The sequence below is a fragment of the Nanorana parkeri genome, unplaced genomic scaffold (genome assembly GCF_000935625.1).
Source record: "Nanorana parkeri isolate BGI_ZX_2015 unplaced genomic scaffold, ASM93562v1 scaffold2325, whole genome shotgun sequence".
Lineage (NCBI taxonomy): Eukaryota > Metazoa > Chordata > Amphibia > Anura > Dicroglossidae > Nanorana > Nanorana parkeri.
In genome coordinates this window covers 108,070-114,426 of record NW_017308593.1, presented here as the reverse complement: position 1 = coordinate 114,426, position 6,357 = coordinate 108,070, and positions in this window count along the sequence as shown.

Below are 6,357 nucleotides of genomic sequence, written 5' to 3'. Positions count from 1 at the left end.
TCTGAGACCTGGTAGAGACCTTGGCAGATCATATACAGCACTGTGCTGCCCCAATGGGGCATAGAATGTGTTATTAGCATTGTTAGTAGATTAGAATCTATATAATTGTTTCTCTATACCATTTTCTATGGACGTTTTATATAGTAAGTTCACATGCTGCCATCTAGTGTCCTTTCGTGCTAACACACCTGTTTTTCTGTAATTCTTTCCTCATGTGACGACATATTTCCTCTTTATGTATGCCCCTCCCTTCTTCTTGTTGGTCAGTACTTCCTGTGTCATGGCCACAGCTAACAGGCCACATGTAACAAGGACACATGTACTCTGCATAGCAAGCTAGGAAAGGCATTATCTTTTGACCGCACAATACTGAAACCATTCATTCTGCTGTTCCTATAATCTGCTGTAACTCTGATGTTAAGAATAAAGAATAAACCTCTTTTGGATGAAACGGTATTGACGAGTTCAGCTATCTGACAAGGATTGTCCGCAGTGAGTATATCTGCTTATACAGGCCAGGCATAGAGGTCTCACAAGGGATATATCGCTATCACAACAATCGGAGTCAGAATAAGCCCCCTGAGGCCCTGCAGGCGCAGGGGGCTGTGCAGCATCTGTGGTGTGCTCTGTCCACCATATGCCTAGCAGAGGTCCACATGATAGCTTGGTCAAGCTCCGGCTGGCTAATAATGTTCTGTGTTGTGCTTTGAAAGGTGCAGAGCACCCCCATGGATACTGCAAACCCCCCACATACCCGCCCAAGCCCCCCACATATACTTCATATAACCCCAGAGACATAGCAGGGGGTCTGTGGTGCCCTTTGCGCAGTGCAGAGCACCCTATGGCTATTGCACAGCACATATGGGACTCTTTCTTGGGGTGTCGTGTGTTTTAATCTATGCTGGGCTATGGCTGCACAGTCCTCCTTCCTTGCATGGCCTGACATCTTCTCAACACGCCCTCCTTGTCCTTAGTGCCAGACACGTTGGCCTACTCAGCCTCTGCGCTCCACATAGTACCCTATTTCTCTTTGCAGTACAACTGTATCCCCGGACACGGTCCCGTGTCCAATGTAGACAGGGGTAATCAATCATTTGCTATCCTTTTGGCAAGCATCAAGTAAAACATCGCTGTCTGAAAGGATGCAAGTGAAGAACATCATTATGCTACATGTTTCACATCCGACAGAGATGCAGAACCTGTAGCTGCTCCTGCAAGTCAGGCAAAGTGTCCCGGATCGCTGACATGAGTGAAGAGCTGTGTGTGTCGCTTTAAGTAGCGTGTTGGTGGCAACTGTTACACGTGGCAGTGCTGTTATTTGGCCCTACAAGGCTGACGCATTGGAAGACACAACCCAGAAAAGGACATGGTCCTGCACCATATGTGTCTATATAACGGGTGCACTCCTAGCTGTCTCTCCTTGCTCAATCTCATGGATGTCTATACTTCTTCATGGTCTGGCCTGTCTGTGCTACCTGTCTTTCCCCGCTTTCTCGCCTGGCTCTGTCCACTCCCCTGACAGTCTATCTTCTGTCGTTCCTGGCTGTGTCTCCTTCCTCTCTCCCCTGGCTTTCTTTCCTCTCTCTCCTGCCCTGTCTCTCCACGCTCTCTCTCTCGTGCCTCACCTTGCTGTATTTTGCCAAGAGTATAGTACAGCAGGCTGTGTAAACTAATATAGTTTGATGGAATACACAACACTTCAACCACCAGTATCCACCCGAAAGGAGTCAGGGAGTTTCTCTCTGCAGACTCAGGCTAATAGGTAATCATGTGTGTCCATGTAAATAAAGCAAAACAAATAATTAATAAATGGCCCGCCATTCCTGATCTGTTAGATCACTATCATCCCAAATGTGCACCACTGATGTCTACAAATACCTGTGGAACACTGGCTCCTTAAGCAGTACCCGTTATGTGTAAACATCATTATCACAACTAATGTGTACCACACTGATTTATGTATATGTCAGTACTTACATGTCACCCTGCCCATTGTATATGTTAGTTTCTATTTCTTTTTCCTCTTGTCTCCTTATGTACAAAACACAAAGTAAAAAAAATTGTATGTTTACCATCCTGAATCAATAACAAAACAGATTCACCCTTGTTTGCCATCTGTTTGGTCTTCGTAACTGCAATATTGCAGAACCTGAAATCAAACACTTACACGCATGTGTAAAATTACAAAAATATTTTTATTAATAAGAAAAGCTGTGTAGCCAGCACTCAGCTTAGATCGAAATCAACATTAACATGCCAACATGGAAGTGCTTTGCAAGGGTGTGTATATTACAATTTATGGATTTCATCCATCACATTCCCAAGTGACCTCCGTAGCTCGAGCAGATGTTCCACTACATCATCAATGATCCCACAGCAGCGCATAACCACGGCACATAGTCTACCGCGAGGGATTTGATCAGTCCACTGGTGGTTGAAACTATCTGTGAAAAATGAATGATCATGTTAGAATTTGTAAAGTCAAAACTAAATCTATACAGAAGATAAACATATATGTGCTTGTGTGCTATCTTGCTACCTACCAGAGCCCGAGCTTCCAGACATTTGGGCTGTTGCCCCGCTCGACGCCTCCACCTCTTGCGCTGCAGAACAACAATAACATTACAAACTTCAATCCACTGTCGTGGCCCAAAGCCACGAAAGTCCACATTTGCTATCAATAACATACCATAGTCAGCATGGGAAGTCGGACAGTTTGTGTGAAACAACCCAGCAACCGTCTTTAATCCCTTGTGGCTCTCCCTGTACAGTACAAACATCCACATCTGGTTCTGAAAATAAAGCATCATTGCACAATTTTTTGGGTAACGTAAGTGTCACACAAAATATTAGTCACATTTGGGGCAATAGTACATACCCAGCGATGCATTGCTACTGCCAACTGATGACGCTTCCTGGCAATCGTCATCCACTATGACCACGTCCAGATCATCATCTGTAAAGAAATTAGAAAAATGTAAAATAATTAGATATGTACGTTCTCCAAAAGTATTTTGCATCTCTAGTTGCCTCCAGAACATACCGGAGGACACACTGACTCCCAGATATTTGAGTCGCATGCGGGTCACTATCCTCCCGAGAGACACTGCACACATCCACATTGCTGTCTGTATGGTAAGTAAATGAGCATTAACATTGCAGATTTGTGTGTAGAATCAAATTATTGCTGTGCACTGCTAAGTACTTGAAACTAATAATAGATAATTGTTATGTGATGTGCATCATATTGCTCACATTCCTTGGCCTTAAGACAAGACAGGTCAAGCTTGTGTTCCAGCATTACAATAACATAGGTCAATTCGAAATTTTAAAAATGTCATGTCATTACATGTGAACAGATTGTTGGGACATGCACATACCATCGGATGCACTGTCAAATGCTGCTCTTTTCTGGTCAGGCTGTTTGGCAAACCCAGCAGGCCGTGTAAGATCATGAACTGTGAACATCAAAAACATTGTTTAGCAGTTGAGTGCACACACAGACATCACGGTTGCTGGGTTGTTTCACAAACTTTGCAAATAAATTTGTTCCAAATCAGCCAATGTGATTTGTCTGGATTTGTTTTCTCATTTTGTCTCTCATAGTTGAGGTCTACCTATGATGCCAATTACAGGCCTCTCATCTTTTTAAGTGGGAGAACTTGCACAATTGGGGGCTGACTAAATACTTTTTTGCCCCACTGTACATGGTGAATAATGTTTTCTGTATGCCACCATAGTCATAAATTAGTGCAGGGGGAAAAGGAGAAACGTAGTTTATGGTTAAATGGGAATAAGGTTCTACTAATAATAGGGCATGGTGGTTTGGAGAAATTAACCTGTGCCCTAAAAAATTAATACCGTAGTATGAAAATGTAATATATACCTTATGCAATTTCGATTAGATATTTTAACCATAGAGAAGGTTTGTCCCTGGGGATAAGGGGAAAAATAATGAGTGGGGAGGGGAGTGAGGAAGAATTGATAAGATGGATACTCAGAGCTGCCTATGCACAGAATGGCCCACTGAGAAATCATATCAAAAAATTGAAGATCTCTCCGTCGTGGAGAAGAACAATCGATAGGTTGCCCATGGGGTGTCGCTCTTATCTATCGTCAAGGAAGGATGTTAATGAGAGGCTCGAATTTAGGCCCCTGGGTTGTACACAGTCCAACTTAAAAATCCAAAATGCCTCCCTCCGGAGTAGCTGCTTTGCCCTGTCACCTCTGCTGGGATGCGCATGTACCTGCTCAATGACCATGCCCCTGAGTTTTGTGAAATGAATTGCCACTGGTTTGTTTAGGTCCAGTGTTTCATTTTTCTGTTTGTCAAGTGTCACCCTAATGTCGCTTCTGTGCTTCTGAAAGCGGCGTTTAAATGGCCCAATGGTTTTACCAATGTATATTAGTGAGCAGGGGCACTTGAGTAGGTAAACGCAATAGACAGTATCGCAGGTGTAGTAGCCACCAATGTTGTACTTTTTGCCCGTGTACGGATGTGAGAAATGGTCACTGCATATAGCAGAGTTACAGATGTTGCAGTGGAAGCATCTGAAGCATCCCACTTTTTTTCGATAAGGTAATCTGTTTCTTACTGTACTTGGTCCTAGGGTCAGCCTGAATGAGCAGATTTCTCAGTGAGTTGCTCTGTTTGTGCACGTGTAGTGGCCTATTCTTTACACATTGGATTAAACTTCTATCAGCATGTAGAATGTTGAGATTGGATGTGGTGGCCCTGTGTATGGCCTTGCTTGCTGTGTCAAATGTGTGGATAAACGGGAGCCTATCCCCAGTGGTGGATGTGCGTTGTGTGCCGGCAAATTTAGCATGCGCTTTCTCCAGGGCTGTGCTAATTATCTTACTGGGATAGCCCCTTTCAATAAAGCGGTCAGCCATGAGTTTCAATTGGAGCTCGCGGACCTCACAATCCGAGCAGATTCTCATTACTCTGAGAAACTGTGATATTGGTAAGTTGTTTTTGAGATGTTGGGGATGTGCACTATAGTAACGCAGGAGTGTATTCCTGTCAGTAGGTTTTGTGTATACAGATGTGTGGATTCTATTATCTTCAATCGTGATAAGTACATCTAAGAATGAGATCTCGCTCGTTGAGAAGACCGGATTGAAAACAATCCCTGGAAACAACCCGTTAAGGTAGTCCACAAAGACTTTAAATTCCTGGTGACTCCCATCCCACAATATGAAAATATCGTCAATATATCTTATCCATTCTATCACATGTTCAGAATATTGTCTGGACTTATACACGGAACATTCCTCTATGTGTCCAATAAACAGATTGGCAAATGATGGTGCCGCTGAGCTGCCCATTGCTGTGCCAGGTATTTGCTTAAATACTTTATTTTCAAAAGTGAACAGATTGTTGGACAGTACATAATTCAGGCAGTCTGTGATGAGCGCAATGGGAATGTCACGCCGGCCTTCCTTACATAGGAAATATTCGACTGCTGCAATTCCTGCCATATTGGGAATGCACGTATACAGTGACGAGATATCCATAGTGGCTAGTTTGTAATGTGTGCCGCTTGTCTCGTGAGGAAATCCCCTGTATCTTTGACGAAAGCGTGAAGTTTGCGCACCAGTGGTTGTAGAAAATAGTCTCCCAACTGTGCCATGGGTTGGGTGATGGAGTCTGTCCCGGAGACTATTGGGCAAAATGTCAGAGGATGGGTCCCTTTGTGGATCTTAGGCAGCCCATATAAGACAGGTGTGCGTGCATTTTCATTTATGAGAAATGCAGCCACTGACTCTTCGACCCAGCCATTAGATTGGCCGATCTTGACCAAGGCTACCAATTCATTTACAATGCAACGCATTTTTTCATGCATAGTTGACTCATAACTTGATGTGTCCGCCAATAGGGCTTTCATACCACGACTATATTCATCATAGTTCATAATTACAATAGCCCCGTTGTGTAGTATTGTCGTTGTGTAATGCTTCGAGGGCATCACAATCAGACTGTCATGTTGGTATATCATCTGGTATGGGATTTTTGACTTCGGTAAGGAGTGCAGCAAGAACTCTTGACTTCTGAACCTCTTGAAAATGCGTCTCCTGGAGGAGCAACACGTTCACCTTGTTTTTGTGCATACGATACAGTATCTGACCCCCTCTTAGAGGGGATGTTCAGGCCCCTGGCGTAAGAGCTGAGTCGTAGTTCAGTCTGGGTGGTCAGAGTCTAAGCCATGGCAGGGAATAGGAGAGGGAAGAGTAAGTATGAAGGAAAGTGGGTAGGCCGGGGGGAAAGGACAGGGAGGCAGCGAGAGACAGTAGAGGGAGGAGTATAGAGGGTGAGGTCAAGGGTAGATAGCTGTGACAGGGGACAGGTGGGCA